Source organism: Melospiza georgiana, chromosome 1, assembly GCF_028018845.1.
Source record: "Melospiza georgiana isolate bMelGeo1 chromosome 1, bMelGeo1.pri, whole genome shotgun sequence".
NCBI classification, from domain to species: domain Eukaryota; kingdom Metazoa; phylum Chordata; class Aves; order Passeriformes; family Passerellidae; genus Melospiza; species Melospiza georgiana.
The window spans coordinates 121,727,310-121,748,868 of record NC_080430.1 but is presented as its reverse complement, the minus strand read 5'-3'; the positions used below and the strand labels follow the sequence as shown (position 1 = coordinate 121,748,868).

The window sequence follows — 21,559 nt, the reverse complement described above, 5'->3', positions numbered from 1 at the left end:
TAGATTTATTTTAGTAGACAGCATATGGATTACATACTGCTATATACCTTTTTACTGTTTGCTCTGTAGCTGTTTTGGCACTGTTATTCACAGACTAAGGAAAACAAATTCTCTTGTAGAGTACATGAAGTGAGGTGAGCTTAAATGGTGGTCTTAAAGAAGTGCTCATGACGTAACCAAGCTTTAGTCAGGCAGAACAGTGCTTGAGGTGCTGGAAGTTACTGCAGATCCCAAGAGAAAGTCTGTGGGGGATGTGACCTGATGTCAACAAAGCTATGACACGTTGCCTCTTTGCATCTGTTGCTTCCCTCAATATTTGCTAAAGAATGGAAAAGTCATTTGACTTTTGAAGAATATTTGACTGAAACTGAATTACCTTGAGCTTGTAATGGTGGGTTAACAGTGGAGGGCTGGTATTGTGGGTGCTCATTGTGCTTGACTTGGTTTCTGAGTGTGCTAGTTCAAAACCCAGGGGGAAAATTAAAGCCACTCAAGCTGCCCCCTTCCCTCCCCTCCCTTCTGGTAGTGGAGGAAACACTAGGAGAGATTATACAATGGAATCACAATTTACTGGAAAATTTCAATAACCACAGCAATGTTAATAAAGGAATGTAATAAAGTGAGTGTTTTACTCACAAAAGAGGATTTACCACTGGACAAACCAAAACACTTCCTGAAGACAGAACCTAGTGTGGTTTCCCAGCCAAAGGCAGAATGGCAACTGGCCCCATGCTGAGCCATGTGGTGGATGGGAAAACAAAGGCAGCATGGCAGGGATGCTCCTGGCTCTACTTCCCTCCCAGCTGGAAAACAGTGGAAAAACAGACTAAACCTGGTGGGGTGTGACAGGGCCTTGAAACAGCTTAGGGGACCCTTCCTCTTGGCCTGACTGTGGGAGTGGGACTGTGGTGCTCGGTGGTTCTGGCTGCATCTCGGGCTCCAACCACAGCTCCAGCGGCTACTGTGGCTGCCATGGATGGGGCTTGGCCTCCATGTGGCTCCAGTGGGCTCCATTTTCTTTTTTCTGGGGCTGGCTGGTGCTGTCTTTCAGCACCAAGCCAGAAATGCTGCGGTTTGGCGGAACGGGGAAGGGCCTGCTGCTGGCAGAGAGGGACAAGGGCAGCCGAGCTGGCCCTGGGAGCTGCACACGCCCTCCCAGCGTTCTGCTTCCAGCCTCAGCTTCCTCCTGCTGGAACCTTGTCCCCGCCATGACGTGGTGATATGGAATTCGACAGTACTAGAAACTCCACCCCTTTTTTCCTTTAACCAGAGCACCAAGGCAAGGGCTTTGTTTCATATGACAGTGAGGCACAAAACTAAGGGATGCAGTGCCGCAGCAGCTGGAGCTGTAGGTGCTGTTGTCACTATTTGTAACTAACTTTTTTTTTTTTAATAATATGCCCCAAGTCAGTAAAATCAGTGGAATACAGGTAGAAGTTCATTATTCCATTTTAATCTACTTTTCAGTGTGAAGGCAAGCTGTGAGCAGCTGTGTGCAGTGTATTGTGGAGCAGTAACCTTAATGTTGGGAATCTGTTAATTTGCATGATGTTTTATACTGAACTCATTGTGTCATGTTATTTGAACAGATTGAAATGAAAGAATAAACTACACTATACGTGTTGAGCAATGCATGAAGTAGTTTTTGTGTTGGTGCTAGTGCATAGGATTTTATAGTTATGTAGGATTATAGAATTCTTTGAGAAACTTCTTGAGATTGAAAAGGAATCATCATGATTTGGGGATTTCTGATGATTAAAAGTTCTAGTATTGTGGGAAATTATTTTTCTTATGATGATTTAAAGACCAGCTTCCCTAACAGAATTTATGACAGAATTTGTTTTATTCATATACAGAAGAATCCCTCACCAAATAATGCCAGTGTTGTTGATCATAGCAAGCACACTGTTTGCATTGTAGTGTGCCTTTGTGATAATTGTATTAGCAATAAAAATAGCTGTTGAAAGTTTTCATGGAATAATTTGCATTTCAAAAATGATGGAAACTACTTTAAAAATAGAATAAATAGGAACAATGAATTTATGGACTTGGATGAGTCTTTGCTGTTAAAGAAGATATTTGATATACTTCAGCCAGCTGTCTTAAGTCCTTGTAGGAATCCACTGTTCTAAAGAAGCTTAGTCTTCAGATGTTTAGTTCACTGCACTGAGCCTCACCTTTTTCCTGACATATTTAACCAAGTGTTTATACATTCACAAATCTTATATAAATATGTGCAATCCTAGAGCCTTTTCAAGCATATCCATGATCAGTGTTTTATGATTTGTTTTACATTAAAGCTTTCCTACTTGAAGTAGTGTTTTAGTCCATAAATATTGATTTTGATGACAAAATAATTAGGTTAGTTTATGTTAAACAAACACATAGCTTTTTGGAGGTCTGCTGGGTTTCGGAAGTGTTTTTAGAAACACAGTATAGTGGTCTGTAGGAACAAAATCCATTGCAGTTGCCTAGAGTTGAGAGACAACTAGCAGTGACTGATACTTCTAATCACTTGCGCAGTGCTGTATGAATTCAGATACTTTCCTTTTTCTTCACTGAAAAAAGTCTTTTGCTGACAGCAAATGTGTTATACTCTGCCAAATGAAATAGTGCATGAAATTCTGCTCTTGTTTTTAAGCAAGAAGTTTTGTGTAGTTTCCATGATTGTACATTGAAGTACTGAAGTTTCATTCAACCTAATTATATTTTTCATCTGAACTGTAACTAGTGATCAGATAATTATTCTGACTTTAAAAAAAGTACATATAGCTAATATGGATGCTTGATAGCCAGTTTCATTGCTAAATTGAATTTAAAATATGATAAAATTATTTATTAGTAATTTTGGAAAATGGTAGTGAGCTTTCAATGCTCATTTTGTTTTAAATATTGAGGTTGAAGCTTCTCAGTTTATTTTCATAAGAATTAACATAATTGTCCTAGGAGTGTGCATGTGGGTCCCATACTTCTTTTGCCATAGTTGTTAAGAATTAGGTGCATCAAATGTCTCTAGACTAAATATGATATCACAGGAATGGCTAATAATGCCTTGGAAATAATTATTTCTATTATTCTTAAAAATAAATGTCATATTGCATTTAATCCATGTCATAATTAGCATCTGTCTGTGAGCATGTGTTTTTCTTTTCCTGGTCTCCTTTTCTGCACCTTATTTGTACAGAATATTTACAAGAGCCATGCTGCCCTGTTTGCTCTTATGAGCTCAGTATAAAAATCTGTAAGTTGGACTTTGCTCTAAAAGACTGTTATCTGTTTTGAGAGGTTTTCCTTTTTGTTTTATATGTATTCTTTCCTTTGTGTATTGACAGCATGCTGCATTTGTTTTTCATGCTGAGATAACTAACTAAACAGCTAAATAGAAAAAAAGGAAAAGAAGAAGCTTCCCAATATTTCATTTAAGAAGGCTATTTCCACTCCAGGCAGGGGCAGGTGATCACAAGCAATAGCACTGTGTGAAGTTATCCTTCCCTTTTGTAACTTATACAGGGCTGCTCCTGATTTACTGCAAATGTAAAGTAAAATGGTTTTGCTTAAATTATCTCTATTAGCTGTGTGGGGCTTTAATTGGGACTGAAGCTAACCCATTTTACTTCAGGTTTTCCTGGCCTGGAAGTACTTTTTGAGCAGCTGTAGCTTTTCAGGCAGTCATTGGTACCTCCAGGATGAAAACATCTGAAGAAATGCTGGATGTGCCGTGCACTGATGATGCTGTTTGCTCTATTGCTGTAGGCATGCAACAAAACTGGTGGTGAAGGCAAAGGCAGCTTGCATGGCATGGGGTTCACCCCAGCACCGTCCACCCACAGCTGCTGCTGCTCAGCTTGACCACTCAGGTGGTAAGATTGGCACAGTTCTTGTTGGAGTGAGCTGAATGAGTTAAGCTGAAAAGAGAGTGCCAGAAATTGCAGTAAGGAAGGCTGCCTGGTACTTCCCAGTATAGGATGTTCCTTGGAGTTTTTTATAACTTTACTTTGTTAGTCTTTGGGGCTAGGCAGTTGCTGCCAGCTTAATTTTTTTTTTTGCTGCCAAAATAATTTTGCTCTCTGTGAGCATGTGTGGAAAAAGTTGTTTCTCATTGTAGATTTAAAAAAAAACCCCACAAACAAACAAAACAATAAAAACTAGTCTTTTTTTGGAAATGCTCCATGTCCCTCCCCTTGAAACAGAAACTAGGAGTTGGAGTGTGGGAAGCGCTGGTGAAGGGCACTGGGGAAGAAGAGCCGATTGCGACTCACAGCTTTGTCTTTGTCAGCACCACAAAATTCTCAGATCGAAACAAACTTTAACTTTTTAAAGAAATGACAGCTCTCACGCAGCGTCTTTGGCATGTGAGAGCTGTGTGACCTGAAAGAGGAGAGGGAAGCTGGGTTTGTACCCTGGTGCCTGAGAGCCAGAAGCAAACCGGTGGGACATTGACATGTGTGGTCAGTGGTCCCGGTGCAGTCCTGGCCCCAAAATGCTGTAGACTGTGAACAGAGGAGGCAGACGGGGTGGGAGAGTGAGAGTTAATTTTGGGGAAATGAAGGGAGAAGGGAGCGTGTGGCACTGCTAGCCAAGCCTGGAAGTGACTGAGCTGGGAGAGATGAAAATCCTTGGGGAGCAGGGTGAGGAGAGACTTGGCAGGGGTGCTGAAGATAGGAATGAAGAAGGACCAGGGCTTCAATCAGCATGGGCCAGAGGATGTGACTTGAGGAAAACAGGCAGAGAAGTTTGTTTTGGAAGGTCCAGAGATCTTGAATGTTAAGTAAACACTCTTTGATTTCATTAGAAGCTCTTTGAGGATGTTTTCAGTCATCACCTATGGCTAATTTCCATGCAGAGAATGATTTCACATTTGCAACCAGTTTGATATTACTTTCCCACAAAAGCTGCATGGTTCATCAGAAGATTTCAAACCAACTGCTGTTTTTTTTGTAAGTGCCAGTGTAACAATGTCTGATGTCTCAGTTTCTTATTTCTAGAACTGGTGAATACAAACATTTTTCCAGTGTGGCAGTGTTCAAGTCAAGGATTGTCAAAACTGAACTTACCTTAGCAAATCTCTTTTTTTGGCCCCTTGTGAGGAAGCCTCTCAATTTAATGGTATTAAGTCACATGCTGATGTGCTGGGGTTTTTTTCCTGCAGGACTCCTGCTCGGTTCCATGCACAGGATGGACTTGCTCTGGGAATGAATCTGGTTGATGCATTGGAGAAGGCTGTTCTCTGGAGTACCCTGCCTCACTTCCAGCAGAAGTCAGGACGTGTGTGGTGGATAAGGCAGGGGATTGCAGAAGGCAGGAGCCATTCTGGTGCTCTGTGCAGCTGCATGCTGCCCTGGCGAGTGGGACTCCCTTCCTGGCTGTGCTGCAGACTTCCTAGGTGATGCTAGGTAAGCTGCTCAATCCTGGCTTTTCTTATGTCTTTGCTCAGTGTGTCTTGTGGATGACTTGAGATCTTGGGATCTTGCTTGGAAAAGTACTGACCACTGGTGGCTGGGGGTGAGGCAGTGGGGGCTGAGGTTTGGAGGTGCTATATAAAGCACAACGTAATGCCAAGTGCTGTGAAAAAATCAGGTCTGAGTTATGCCAAACTGGAGACAAAGTTGTCTTCAGAACTGGAGAATCATTTTGACCTTAAAGCTGTCAGTGCTTTAGTTAGGAAGCTGGGAATAACTCTGTTATTCTAGGCTAGGAGTAACAGGGTCAGGGTAGGACTAACCATTATGTTGATGGAGCACTCAGCTGCACCATTGAATTCACAAAGAAATCACTTGTTCTGTCTTCCAAAAAAAAGTTTGAGTAGTGTGCAGTAAATCAGGTATAGGACCATACTCCAAATGCCAAGAGTTAAACAGATTATTGTTTTGATTAGTGGTAATTTTGTACGTTTTTGAGCAGCACAGAGGTGCTGTGGACATGGTATGACATAACTGCGACGTGTACCATGCCACAAAAGCAAACAAAGGCAAAGTTTAGGTTTTCGGAGACTTAGCTTCTGATATTTCCTCCTATGAGTGCTTGCATCCAGATTAATTTTAGTGTAGACATTTCGTATCGTGCAAGATGATTTGGGTACAAGAAGCACAGCATTTTTTGAAGCTGTCAACGGAGATAATATATATACATAAAATTAAAATGACATGTAAATTCATCATTCATTGCAGGCACATGACTCTTGTGCCTGGTTATTATATCAGATATTAAGTAGTGCTTGTAATGCCCACTATCAAAATGGCTTGGAGTCAGAATTTCATCTGCATTTCCTCAGTCATGGGGTTTGTATTTTCCCAGTGTGATGTCCATAGCTAGCTACAATGCTGTTGTAATCAGTAGATAACAGAGAATTTTTTGGCCAAGGCATGGTTAAGCTAAATATTGTTTCAACTTAGCTAACCTGAATGCAAGAAAACTATTAAATCAGGTTTTATGAATTAACCAAGAGTGTGTTTTCAATGCCTAGAAACATAGTGAGTGTGTTTGCCAGATAAGCTATTTCTCTCCATCGCAGGGAAGAGAGAGAGTAAAAAACTGTGAAGGTTTTATAATGGCTGAATATTATATTAAATACACAGAGTAAGAATGTACATTCCCCTTCCAGCCTGCTCACAGGGGATCTACTGCATACAGCTCTGTGAAAGGCTGCACTAATGCTTTAGGTGTTGAGCAATATTTCTAAGTGCTGCTTTCTAAGAAAACATGAGGTATTTTTGTTTGACTACTGCTGTGCAGCGTGCAAGTCTTTCTTTAAATCTTTGAAAATAAACAGAAAAAGGCAGTGGGGGTTGCAGGGAAACAATCTGTATTTTATGAGCAGAAGTTAAAAATGAAATTATTTCCTTTATCTAGAGTATTGAGAGTTATGTTGCAATTAGACTGATGCAATAGCAGCCATTACGAAAGGATCTCGGCGCTGGCAGAGCCCGCTGGAGGAAAGCACGGGACTGCAACAGCAGGGGTGTTGTGGGCCTGCAGGGCAGCACACTGGCACAGCCACACCAGGGAGATTATCAGCTCATGTGGGACAGGAATGCCAAGGAAAATACAGACTCTGCCATTCCTGCATGTCCCATAAAACGGGAGGGGGGGAGACAAGGAGGGTGACTTGTTTTTATCAATGTGCCTACTTTATTTCAGCGTCACGTCTAATTCGGTGTGGAAAATGTTTTCTGTTCTGTCAAAGAAAGAAGGAATGGAAATGGCAGCTAATTATGAGCTAATATACTTCAAATGCTGCTAATAAGAGTGGAATTTTACTCAGCTCACTCTGTTTCTACAATAGAAAAGTAAAATTTCTCTTGAGTCAGCTGAAACATCTGTTGAACAAATTGGTTCAATTTCATGAGTCTGTTGCTAATTCTGAAAAGTAGATGGTGTTTTATAAGATCAGTAGAGTCAGGGGGTTAGAGCCCATATTCTTTACTTTTTTTACTATTATTAAAGTCGGTCATGTCAAAATGTCTTGTTTTTATGAATACAGTAATAATGTGGTTAATGTTTCTAGTATTTCAAGCTTTACCTTTGGTTTAATGAGTTTTCTTCACTGTTTTTAATAAATATTACTAATAGTCTTTAAAGTTGTAGACTTCCAGCTTTGTATCAAGTTCTTGGTAGTAAAGCAGTTGAGCAGGTCTTAAAAAAAATCCTCTTCCAGTGCATTTCTCTTTCTGTTTCTATTTCTAATTTCCATTTTTGCCTAGTCTGTTTTACTTACAAAGTTTAAATATTAATAGAGTTTTAGTTGCTCCTATTGCTGTTTTCTCATTTGGACTGATTCTTTGTAGATTTCCAGATGTGGGAAAAATATTGTAGATGACAAAGCAGTTTATGGCTTCACATGCTAGATGCCTAAGAATGTCTTAGAGTCAACAAGCTGACATATGAATAATAAGAGAAGAAAAAAGGGAGACGTTAAAAATAGTCTTTCCAAGATTTTGTTCCCATGTGTCACAAATGTTTTAATTTTATGTCATATACATACATGAATCTTAAAGTTCTCAGGTATGTATCTTAATGCTGTCATCACTGAAAGGAAATCACAAATGTAATGCAGATCCAGTTCGGTTCTGAGTGCTTTACTGTTAAATACTATAAAACCAATGCAAGTTCTTCCTATGTACTACTTCCTATGTACTATGTATTACAGCCATAACTGGTTGTAATTCTTTGACATATTTGAAAGGGAAAGCTGGACTTTGAATTTAGACAGTGAATATATACTTTTTGTGTGCTACGTATATTACATGCAAAATACAAGATTGGCATTAACCATGTGCATTCAGGGTAGTTGTAAGCTATGATATTTTCAGCTTTGTGGTCAGGGTGTCTATTTAGAGTAGCTTAGTGTATGAAAGTTGATAGTACTTTCTAATTCCTTAAAAAGTAAAGGAAATGATCTGTTGATTACAGCTGTTTTTTAAGCTGTAATATTTCTTAATTATGTAGTAGTTTGTTTGTCTTCTTTAACTTAGAAGATAATGGAAGAACAAATAGGAGGACAGCAGTGTGGGATATCATTGCTTTTGAGGGATTGTTGTGCTGAGGAGGAATGGAGATGTACAGACAAGTTTACTGAATGTGCATGTGAGTACTGCCGGTGCAAAAAGCTGCCCCACTGCCGATAAGATGTTGCAAACTCCCCATGTGTTGGTTTTGTCCTTGGTGCAGCTCACTGAGGCTACAGATGATGTTCATGAAATGAAGTGAGGGGAAAGTTTTGTGGCTGAAATCCTGTGCCAAGTCTTTTTGAAGTTGTTAGCAGCAGCTGTGCTGTAGCTAAAGAAAGGCTTTCTTTGCCTCCATCCTAACATCTGCATGGTCTTTAACAGCAGAATTGTTCCACTACGATGTGTCATTTAGCTAATCTGGGTTGCCTTCATTAAGTCCTTTTTTTCTTCTCCTTATTAGAAATGCTCACATTACTTTGGGAAATAAGTTTTTGAAGATCTGGACTTGAGTGTTTCTGTGTAGAAACAGTAGGCTTCAGTCAGAAAAAAAATCAGAAGATGAGTGGAGACTTTGTAGCTCAGTGAGTCTCTTCAGTCTGGGCAGCTCTAGATGGACATCATGAATTGGATTTTTGTGTGTCCTCTCTTGTTTGGAGCTTAGGGGCTGAACACACGGCCAGTTTTTGTGGAGATTCCGCAAATGTGACATCATGGCAGCTAGCATTGGTCTGAAAGCTTCCAGAAGTGTGGCTTGCACCCTCTGTGCTGAGGTATTGCCCCCTCTCCTTTGTGCCAGTGCCACTGAGCCACAGCTCTGGGCTGAGCTGGCTCAGGGAGCCAAACCAGAGGACAGCTCGATGCATTTTTGGTTGAGTCACTTGGCTGGCTCTTGACCTCTTTGAACTTCCTAACATCAGAGTTGGACAAATGTCTCTGCTGAAGATGGCCTGGAAGAGAGAGGAAGGCAGGACCTGCCTCTTGCAGTTGTAAATTGCTTTCAAAACCATGTCTTCGTTGAGAAGGCAACCAAGGGAAGTGTTTTTAAGAAATACCTGCTTGACTGTATATTGTGTTTACTTTTAAAGTAGACAGAAATCAATCAGGTAAAATTTTAGCTTTAGTATTTCTTCAAGTTGAAGGTTTTTGCACAAGTACTTTTAAACTGAACTTTTATTTAGTCTTCTTGCAACATGAGACTAAGTTCTGTAATTGTTCCCTCGTTTAGCACTGTGAAGCTGGTGAGTTCTTAAGCCTAAAGGATGGGATCTAATGGACTGAAATATGAGGTTGTGGTCTTGGAGAGCAAAACAAAGGTGGTAGAAATGCTGTCCCTTCTGTCTTTTGAGGATTTTGGCTATCTTGACTGTAAATGTCTTGGATTTAGATACCTGACTTTCAAATAGTATGTTCCGAACTAAATTTGGAGGAATGCACTGTAAATTAAATGGGAGGTGTGTGGTTTTTTTGGTAAGAATTGCCACATTTTATCATCAGGAATTACTGGACATCCGTTTGCTTTCTAGTTGAACAGTAGGATCAGTCTTCCTTCTGTAATCTTGTAGGAAAATAACTGTACTGGAAAAGCAAGAGTGCAGATGGTACATAATTGTACTCATTGCAGAAGTTTGGTTTGTGAGTTCCAGTTTACATAAATAAGCAAAATGAGAGAAAAGGACAGGAAACATGCTCCTGCCTATTAGGGTTTTTAAATAATATTTGCAAAATTATCTTCTAGTCAAATTGTGATTTTCTTCAATTTATGCTAGTATGGCTGTGATTACTCCCCATACTCACTGTCTGTAAAATTGAACACATATTAGCCACAATGAAGAATGAACACTACACTGTACAAAATAATAAAGTTTTCACTATTGCTGCTATTACGAATTACTTGAAATACTGCATATTGAATGGAAAAGGTTAGGTCTGCCTGCATGTGTAGTTCAGAGTGCAGCCTGCCTGCTGGGGGAGTGTGATGCACCTGCCTCCTCATCTGAGTGACCATGACCACGTCACCAGGGACTGAGCATGCCCTGGTGGTAGCTGGGCATTTCAGTCTCACACGTGAAAAACATATGTTTCCTAATGCCTAAAAAGCACAGCCAGGTCCTAGGAATAGATATGCTTGGCAGCAGTAGTCCAAAATATGTATTTTATTTACACATTTAAAAATAATTAGAAAAATAAGATCATAAAGTCAGTAAAACGTAGCACATTTAATACATTCTGGTTCCAGTGATGTTACTGTGAGGTAAGGGCAAGCAGACCACGACTTGTTTCAAAAACAGGAAGCGCCTACATTTATATAAATTGCATAGTTTCAGCTGTCATAAATGTGGTTTCAATGCAGTTGCAGGAGTAAAGCCCAAAGTAGTTATAACCAGCTTACTTCCTCTTCCAGTCAAAGTGCAAATAGCCATATAATTAACAATCTGTGGCTCATTTCTGTAGCTGGGTTAAGTATTCTGTTTCGCCTGTTCAGTCACTGTATAAACACAGAGGGACTTTGACTTGGTTAAGAGCATTTTGAAACACAAATATCCCCAGTCATAACCAGATCTGCAGATTCACAGAAGAGGGTCTTCAGTTGCCCCTTGAGCTTGGCAGCAGCAATGAGACCTGTGAGTGTGGCTGGATCTCTGCCAGGCTCCTTGGAGAAGAGCGAGTCTTGCCAAGTTGGCGTCTTGCCATGGTAAACTGCATGGGGCAGCAAAACCTGCTGCAGAGCTGGTAGACAGTTTTTCTCTTTAGGGACTTCCCTTCTTACATTCCATTACAAATTGGCTTTATTCAAAGTCTTTTATCATTAATTTTTTGAGGACTGATTGCTCAGCTTTTTTGGACAGCTTTTTTCTGAGTTAATTCAGCCATCCTGCCTTTGACTCTACTCATGCGCTTAGTGTGAGAGAAAGCATGAGTACAAAAGGATAAGAAAGAGTTCCTCTTCTGTTCCCGTGCACTCTTGGGTTGGTTTAAATATGCTTTAGGCTGCTTGGAGAGCCTTTGAAGAGAGCTCTAACTTTTCATCCAGACAAGGCCTGTACACTCTCTGTCTCTGCTGATATAATGCATGAACAGCATTTGAACAGCAAATACGTACTGAATATTCCCCATTTACTCTACTTGCTGGAGAGGACCATTGAGGAGCCTTTCCAGGGAAAGTTTGCTCACCCAGGAGCTTTTCTGTAGGGAAGCTCTGCAGAAAATGAAGCTGCAACACTGGCTGCATGTGATGATTGAGTGTGCCTTTTCTTCATGTGATAGGTAGCACTGCATTTTGCAAAGCCCTGTGAGAAACCTTTAGGCAGAGCTCAACAGTGATTCCTCTGTCCTAAACATAATACAGAACATTCCCCTTCCCTTTCCTAGCTTTCCTCTTCTACTATCAGATAAAAAGTAAAATATCATAAATTCATAGTGATCACCTTTTGTCTTTGGGCCTTAAAGGACTATTTCATCCTGTTCCAATGTTTTAATTTCTTCAGGAAAAGCTGGCAGACTCATTTTGTTGTAGCTGGACCAACCAGAAAAGCTACATCAGTGACCAGCACCTTGACTCATGTTTGAATGGAGTTTGGAAAGGCAGTCTTAGCAGCCTGTACATAGCAAATAAGATATGTACAACAGTGATTGCAAAGGGAACAGAAGTCAGGACAGAGTTCTGCTTTGAGCTCCAAAGTGTTTTAGCTATGATGGACAGGCAAGGGAACACCAAAGAGAGAGCTCCTTTGAGTCTTGTAAAAAGTCCATGGTGGTTACATATATTGAAATGTTTCTTTCATTGTAATTAAAATTTGGAAACTTTTAGGACACAACAGATTTATAATATTTTTAATTGTGTAAAGGATTTCTTTTTATTCTTATAGAATATTCCAATGTTTTTAAGAGAAGAGCATTCAGCTGCCACTCTGAAGAGTATGGTTGCACAGCTTCTGCTGCTTACTCTGTGTCCGTAGGTAATAATTTATCGTAACATCAATATAACATTACCTTTAGTCATTCAGAAAAGCCTTATCTTAGGTGCTTGCCAGAGTTACTCATGTGTTTCTTTGCTTAGCGTGACATGGCCATATTTTCCCTCATGGCTTAGTTCCTGGCCGGGCACAGGCGATGAAATGTGCTCGCATTGCGCTGTGCTTTATCACCGACTGCAGCGATTGGGCCGAGCTGCCTTGTAAGAGACAGTAGGGCCAGTCAGCTTGTTGCAATGAATGGATTGCTCTTATTCCTGGAGGAGGATCGTCCAAACAGTGCTCTCTGGGCCAAGACCAGCCTACAGGAAATTTCCATCTGCTCTGCTTTTTACCAAAGGAGATGGAGAGCGACTTCGCTGCAGCAAATGCTGCCCAGCAACTGGACTGCACTGGAGGCTTGCCACAATCCACTTTAGAGGGCTGCCTCTGAGGGAGTGGAGGAGCCTCCCTTCTCTTGTGGTCTGGTTTTATTTCCATGATAATCTCTTGATAATATTTCTAGGGTGGCTACTTGCAGCATATGTGGGCTGGCCAGGCTGGTGACTGCCCCAAGGACTAGGAAGTGAAGTCTGTGAGAATTAGCTGGTGGGAGGTTTTGCAGCCAACCACTGAAACAGAATTGCCAACTCCTTGTATTAGATGACCTCTTTTAATAGAAAACCACATCCTTTAAAACACTTCATTGAAAATGCCCTTATCAACTCCAAGCTCCTCTGCCATATAAAAAGCACCTTATTTGCATATGAAGTAATTCAGATTCAAACTTCTAATTGCCATTTGAGAAGTCAAATAATAATATTTGAGTGGATTTTGATATTATATTTTTATATTGCCTTTTAGGAGAATTGCAGGAATAATTTGAGACTGTAACTATTAAACCCAAACAGAATATGGGAAGATGGAAAGCCCTGTATATATATGAAACAATAATAATATTAATAAAATTGTATGTGTACTCATCATTGTCATGCAGTGGTAGTCTATAAAAATTTTATTATCCTGAGATAATATGCATATCCATTACATGAGAGCACTGAGTACCTTTTTAATCTGTGCATATTTTCCAAAGCAAATGCTTCTAACAATTGTCTCCACACTTGGTTTTGTGTTTTTATCATCATAAAGTTAAATACTAAATTAAGATTTAGATTTTTATATGGTTTATAATTTCTAAAATTTTTCCTTTTTTTAGATTCATTGTTGTAAGAATTTTCACACCCAGGAAATCATTAGGCTCTTGTACTAATGAAAATGGTTCAGGTGAAATGAAACAGTAGAAAAATCATGTACAAATTGGGTGATATCTTTAAGAACTCAGTTTACTATGATACAGTCAGCTGGTGATAGAAGTAATTTGTTACTTTTTTGTATGTGTAGTTATAGAAATAGTCTGGATTGCTTAATTCCCGTACAGTCAAATGGAAATACATGTGGTGGTAAGGATTTACTGCAGTTGGCCTGGTCTCTAATTGTATAGCAGAATTGTTGCTCTTAAATAAAAGGAAGAAAAAATTCTGCATCACAGATCCCTCATGTCATTGCTCTGTGAACCTACATAAAATCCTGGTACTTGTAAATTCCCCTGAGCCTCATCAGCTTCCTGAAAAGTTTCTGGCTCTGGTATGGATGATCTCTTTGCTGGGGACAAATCGTTTCTCCTTATCAGGAATGGGGCCCATATGAGTGAACTAACCATATTACCAAGACCGATGTTGAATTCTCCAAATTGCTCCAGTAATATAAAGAATAATATAAATTCATGCTCAGCTGCAAACTTTCTAAAATCACTTTTTGCATAGTAAGAAAATTAGAAGAGATACACAAACTTACATAAAACACTGAGTGGTTTTGTAGCATTTCTGTGTTACTGGATCATCTTGGGCTTTGAGTCAGGTTTCCTGAATTATCAACTTCACTTCTTCAGTATTTTTATCTCCTGATAAGTTGTTGCTCCAGTTGTTTGAGCTCTGCTCTAGATCACACTGTTCTGCCAAGGTGAAAAATTTCCCTGTGTTGAGACATGTTGTAGATAGCTCTGGGTACCTTCAGCCTTCTCCTTTGTGTTCTTAAAAGTCAGTTCTGTTGCCTTGTCTTCGTTTCTCCGTTTATACTGGGCTTTTTCCTCTGTTCATTTTGCTTCTGATAAGCTGAGTGGAGTAGGTTTCCTGTAACAGCATCCATCTTGCTTTCCCCTGGGTGAAAGACTATTCACTTGTTCCTGGCCTGGATCATAGGTGATATCAGTCCTGTTAACAGATGTCTGAAGGCTGTGTGTATATGTGCACACAGTTTATTTATTTTTTGTATTTATATATTAATATACATAATAAACATCTTGTTGTATAGAATTTTGTGTAATATCTGATAGCTAATGTCTGGTATACATGACACCATGTTTGCCAGTTAGATGAACTGCTTTCATTGCTTTTAAATATTGACTTCTGTTTTATTTTGGGTTTTATTTATTTCTCTACAAAAAATGAAACATTTTGAGTAGCTTTTCCTGTTTTCCAAACATCTTATTGACTTAGACTGAGCAGTTTATGGAAGTGATATATGACTTCATGTATAGCATTCTAAGGAGATGTGCTTTGCACATATAAGGTCTTGATCTTTTCTGTAGGAGCTGCTAAGTCCTGTGTATGGTCTTTGCTGTACCAAAGAGGTAAGATGGTGGACTGGTGTTGCCTTGAAATCTACATCTTGATTTATTTATTTGGAGTAATTTTTTATTCTGTCTCTTAGTAAATGATTTGACTTCATAACTATTAGAATTTTGCATGTGAATGTATTTTATTACCTGCTTGGAAATGGCTTAATGCTGTTATTTGATTGATTATTCTCTGGTTTATATTACTTTACTGATCACAGTGGCAAGGGCTGGTTTTATATTCTCTTGTTACATTTATGAAGGGTTTAGCAACTAAAAGTCAAATGTGAAATGGAGCACTGTAACTATTCATGCAAGTGCTGACTTGTGTTTATAATCTTGAAGATTGAACAGACTTGTATAAATGCTAGCTTAAAAATAATTTTAAACATCACAAATCTATCACAATTTATAGATTACAGTAAAATATATATCTCTGAAAAAGTATCTGATTTTATCTCCTGTTAGAAGTTAAATGGGCCTGTGTGTCTGTTTTTCTTTAAAAACTGTCTAGCAAAATGTGCAAGATGGATTTAAATATCGTGCTGTTACTTTTGGGTGACCTATTAGTAAAGCCGGCAGTTTAGTTGGGTCTTTCTAAGTTAGCTTTCTGTGAAATAGCAAGAAGGTCAAATATTGTCCTTTATTTTTAACCTCTTTTCCTACAGAAACAAGGCTCATGAGGTCACACCATGCACTTGTGTAGATGCACACACACATCCCTTCAATTCTCCTCATTATCTTTTGAACCTATTGCTGATTTCGATCACATTTTTTGGCACAGTGGAGAGCTTGAAATTCAGATCCCGCAGGTTTTGTGAAAATAAGTAGCTGAGTCTAAGTGGAACCACCTAAGGGTGCCCTGACAGAGGGAAAGGTTGCAGCATGAAACAATCTTGTTAGTTGTCTGGGAATCCTAGCGATGGGAAAAGAGAGGCTTTAAACAAATGTCCCAGCTGTGGGAAAAACTTCCTTCAAAGCTTTCACCTTTCTAGACACCGAAGTCAACCAACCAGGAGGTGTAAATCTGTGAGAGATGAGGCTTAATTAATTCTGTTATTCATGAAACTGCTTGTTCCCTTGATATTAATAATAGTAATATCAGTAGCATAAATGTTTCCATGAAGTATATTTTTGCATATTTAGTTATTAAGGTAAACATACAGGGATATTCTTATGGCAGTCCTAATTTTCAGAAACATTTTTCGTTTTTACTATGAACATTAATTTAAATGTTTACAAAAAGTCTTCTCTCCCTATGAGTACAGATGGAGCAGTTCTTTCCCCTTACTTCTAAAATGACAGATACTGTGAATGCTTTCCAGCTCTGTTTTGCATGTGGTTCTGGATTGCAACTAGCCAGAAATGCTGGAGAATTCATGGCTCTATGATTGTGCTCCAGGGGAGTTAACTGGGAAGAACAAGGTCAGTACAGTACGCTTACTGAATATGGAAATAATAATAATTGTAAAGCTAACCAACAAGAACTGTATTCTTAATAAAATGTGTGGGTTTTTTCAGTGTAATCATATGACTATATAATACAAAAATTGCTTTGAGAGTAGGTCAAAGATTACGCATAGCAGAGGCTTGTGTGATTGGTTATGAACAAGCGAAAATAGGGTAAACTTTTGACCCGGCAGCAGCAAATGGAGCTGTGTAAAGCACCTACAGATGGCAGGATTTAACGTATAGTCGGGCTCTCGCCCTTTCACAGCAATTATGATCATATTACAGCAGGCACCGAGGGGAAGGCGCTCTGCAGCTCTAATACAGGGCGTCTTTGAAAGTTTTGAATATGCAGTTGCGTTTTGTTTTTGTAGGGCCATCAATTAGCTTAGCAAGAAGAATCCCACTTCTGTTGCTCGTGTTTGACTCAGTGAGTTCCTGACCAGCGTGCCGAGTCCATTTGGAACAAAAAAATCATTTGAGTGGTCTGAATAATTTCGATAATTTGGACTGCAGTAGATTTCTTGCTAAGCTTGAAAGACTCAGTGAAAGTTTTTATGCTGTTGATGCAGGCTTGAAGGGATGAGGAGAATGTGATTCTAGAGAGAGCTCTGGGAAAAAGCACTTCCAGTCAGCTCCTTGCATTCTTGTGTAGGTTCAGGCATCTTCCTGGTTGAGTTTTAAACCAGTTTAAAGATTGCAAAATTTAAATTTCAAAGCCACCAATCAATGAACTGCTTATTTGACAAGACTGTGGCATTTAGATTATTCAGTGTCTTTTGGTTTTGTTGTGCCTATGAAATACATGGAGAATTAGAAGAAGTGAAAGTGTTGTGAGTTAGAAACCAATGATTGCCCATTTCCTGTAAATTTTGTCAGTTACAAAATCAGAAGCCCAGTTGCACTTTTGGCACAGACTGATAGTTCTGAAGCTATGTGAGCATAGTTTGTGTAATTCACTGCCTGTCAGATGTTTGTGTATCTTGTGTATGTACGTGTGCAAACTTCTCCCACAATTGTTTCTCCTATCAGGCTTTGACGTATCGGCATTTGGGAAAAGAGTGAGTTATAGAAGGCACGCTTCCTCCTAGCTGGGATCCAGCCACTGTCTCCCTTTCCGTCTCTCTGCCTTGCCTTCTGGCTGTAATCTGATGCGAGTGCCAGATGTGGGGAGGTGGAGCAGAAGCAATCCAAGCTTTTTAGACCATTTCATGGAGGGGGTTATTTTATTATATTTGTGGTTCACAAAAAATTTTCCTTTGGTTTTTCAGAATGACTTCCACGGAGAGTAGAAATTGCAAACATATGGTAGTAAGCTAAATAAGATACTGGAAAATGCTCTTTGGAGGAAGGGAGAATTTTTACATACTGATAAAGTGTGGTTGGTTGGATTTGGTTTTTTTTTTTTTTTCCTTTTAAATCATGCTGAAGCTTGCACTGTACATAGACTGCTGGGTGTAATTCCATTTCTTTTTGGAGATGAATTGTGTTCATTTTAGCCATGCCTGTACCTGCAGCAAAGAGCTGCTGCTGCAAGCTTTAAGGCACTTAAACGGCTCAGTGACTGCTACTACATGAGTTTGATCTGGTCACACAAGATTTCGAAACTTTTCTGGTTGTTGAAATGCAGTGAAATGGAAACTACTCTCCTCAAATGTCAAACAGTGCACACTGTCATAGATTAATTCCTTCTACAGTTTTATAATCCCCCTCACACACAAAAAAACCCACCACCAAAAAAAAGTTTGGGTCAGTTAAAAATCCCACTGGTGCATTCCCCTTTTTTACAGATGGGCAGCTTTCAGATCACCGGGTTTGAGTTGCACTCAAAATTTTCCTGGACCTGTTACGTCCCAGCTCTTCAGAGTGTGCTCACAACCACAAGTGCTGCCCTGTGCTCCCTGTGGAGGCTGGGCCGGGGCGTTGGGGTGGCTTCTGCCAGAGATAGTGGGTTGGCAGGGTTACCTCACAGACCTCATTAAAACCTCATTGAGTAATCTTAATCTAAAGGTAGTGGCATAATTTTTCAGTGTGAGGTGGTTGTCTGTTGTATTCATGACTTTAATGAATTAAAGCTTCTTTACATGACAGCTATACCACCTGAAATCAGAAGCAGTTATTGTCAGCTTTCTGCCTAATAAGTACCAGCTTCATAGAGGTATTCTGAATTTGTTGTACTTGAGAAATGCAAATCCAAAAACAATTCTATAGAAAAGGATGATTCTTAATACATGAAGTAGAAAGGGAAATGAATTAAAGAGGTGGGTTTCATATTTGGGAAAGAAAAGGATTTTCCGAGCCAGAATATCCAGACTCTAGTTTTGTCTGGTTATATTCTTGTTCTTTTTGAAGTCTAAAAAAGTATTGAAGCATTATTACTGAAATGGTATTATTGAAATATTATGGGATTATTCCCACAGTTTCGCTGATTAAAATAGAAATTTAATTGAAGGATGTGCACTTTTCACAGCTATTATGTAAATAACTAGTCTTGTATTCCAGTTCCTGAAATATCCTGAACAATTATAGTTACCTGATGAATACCCTGTATGCTGCTTTAAAAAATATAAAACCTTTTAACACATAAACCAAACTGGGGGGGGGGGGGGGGGTATATTAAACCTGTAACAGTGACCTGTGCTTTATAATGGCTGCATATTCTTCTTTTAATTCTGATCGTTATTGCTTGCCACAGTATAAGAGAGATGCTCGTATTTCCTAATCATTGCTGGAAATAAAATAGTTAAAATGACTCTTCTAGGATTGCTCAAAGCTGAGTACGAAGGTTTCTATTATGAGTGGCACAAAAAGTTCTTATCTACCCTTTGGTAAATAGGTGAAACGCCTGTGTGCAATAAGGGTAAGCTCAGTTTCCTTTTAGTGTTATCTAAATACCTAATTTAGTTTTTCTTTTTATGTGCTCTGAAAGAGTAAATGACAAAAGCTGTTTCTTAGACCACACCTTGCATACAGTTTCAAATAAAATGGTGGGCTTTTTTCTGCCTCCAGAAGACAACTTTCCAAACCTACTGGCATGTTTCCTTGTTGTCCTGTATTGAGGTATTGCTCACCTGTCTTGGTACTTACCTGGTTTAGCATGGGCTTGAAATTAGCATGTCAGGAGAGCATCATCACCACCTTACCAGTAATATTTAGGTTTCTGCCAGTGAACTATTGTCACAAGAGTATTTTGGATATTGAGAAGTTTTAAAGTTGTCAATAAGCCATTGTATAATCATTACAAATAAAGTAATAGAATATAGTTATAGTATGTAGTATAACACCACTATTTTTTGTGCTGCTCACCAAGCTAAGTGCTGGCTGTGTAATTGGAGGATAAAAGCAGTAATTTGCCCATACAGACCTAGCAAAAAGAACATTTTTTCTTGATGCATTTAAGTTGCTAGTGGAAATGTAGACAAAGTTCAGATTCTGATCTACTTTTTCCCCCACACAAAAAGTATCAAAGTCAAGGTGAAATATTTGTTACAAGAAAGTGTTGAATTTGATGCTCTTCATTTGTAAATGCATGAGGAACTCCGCAGATCTTCCAAGATTTTCTCTTCTCCTCGCCTAAGCTGTGAAAATTTCTGGCTTTGCACAATGTCTGTGACATAACAAATCAAAATCAAAGGAGTAACTGGACACGTTCATTTTCCATAAGACATAGGAGTTAGGTTGATACATACCTTCAGCAGAAGAGAGGGAGCCAGGAACATGATATTTGTGCCCCTGCTGGCTCAGGAACAGTTTTGACCTCCTGACAGTCAATCCCGAGGAGCAGTGGGATCACTGATAGGGTGCAGATTAGTGAAAGCTGATTGGCACCAAGCACCAACCCTTCCCCATGTTTGTGGACATGACCACTTACAGCTAATAAGCTTATAATAATTTCTGCTTAAGCATAGGTGGTGAAAGTAGTGGTGAAAAAAAGGTAAGGAGCTTAAATACAGAGAAGGTACGGGGCAAATTGTGATGGAACACGTGCAGTGTGTGCTGATGGTCCCTCACCTTTTGCACAGAGGCTTGTATTTATCCCGGTCCTGTTTACACACCAGCAGTAGGGTAGGGGAGTCACAGACTCAGCTCCAACAAGAAGCATTGCTTATCTCTCTGCCGCATCAAATATTTTTGCAGTTGGGCATGAACATCAAGACTTTTGAGGGTTTCGTGTAAATCTTGTGCAGGAAATTATTCATGAGGGGCACATTTTGTTCTCTGTCTGAAGGACTCCATTTGCACAAAGGAATTGAGGAATGTATTTTGTTTGGTCTTCTGAATGGTTTTGTATTTTGAAAGCTTAAAAAATTCTCTTCTCTAAACCAGATTGCTTTTCTGATTTGAAAATAGCACATGCCTTCCTACCTACTTTGCATTTGTTACCTAAATGGAGTAAATTCAGCTTGGAGAGGCTTGGAAAGAAGAGAAGGATTTCAAATGATTCCACTTTAATTAATCCCAGGAAAATTCTGGCAAATCTGTCTTTTCTTAGTGCATGCTGGATATCCTTAAACTCCATTTCATTCTGATTGCATAGACAAGTCAGGATAGGTTTTTTCTGCCTATGATGGTAGTTTGATTTGCCAGTCACTAGGTTTTGGGTTTACCTCATTTTGTTACATACAGAATAAGGAGTGTGTGTTTTTGTGATTTCTTTTTTCTTTTTAAAACCTAATTTTATGTAAAGGAAACATTTCAGTGGTAGTGTTAGTTAAATCTAGCTTTGAAATGCTGACCTTTTATGAAATAGTGTTTTGCTACCAATTGTTATAAGCCAGTAGTGATAACAGTGGTGATAATTTTTTCCTCCTGTAAAATATAAATCTTTGGTTTGTTTAAACATCTCTGTTATTAGAACAGAGTAAGCTCCCTCTGTGGCAGATTATGGTACCTTCTTTCTTTGGGGAAAAAGAAACAAACACAAGCAATACAAAGAAACAACCCAAGGCTTATTTCTTTGTTATCTTTCTTGGCTAACACGTAAGGACCTTGGGTCCTGCTACTGCTGCACTCCTGAGGGCAGCTGAACAGATAATTTA

General features: G+C 39.3%; 1 protein-coding gene across 3 annotated transcripts in view; it reads left to right on the top strand.

The window, feature by feature from the left end:
* The window catches only part of NCOA2 (nuclear receptor coactivator 2), a 188,672-nt gene that overhangs the window by 64,247 nt on the left and 102,866 nt on the right, over positions 1-21,559 (top strand). For all 3 annotated transcript variants that reach the window (XM_058021410.1, XM_058021401.1, XM_058021420.1), the window contains exon 3: positions 5,150-5,393. The gene's annotated coding sequence lies outside the window, so the exon portion shown is untranslated. The remainder of the gene's footprint in view (positions 1-5,149; positions 5,394-21,559) is intronic.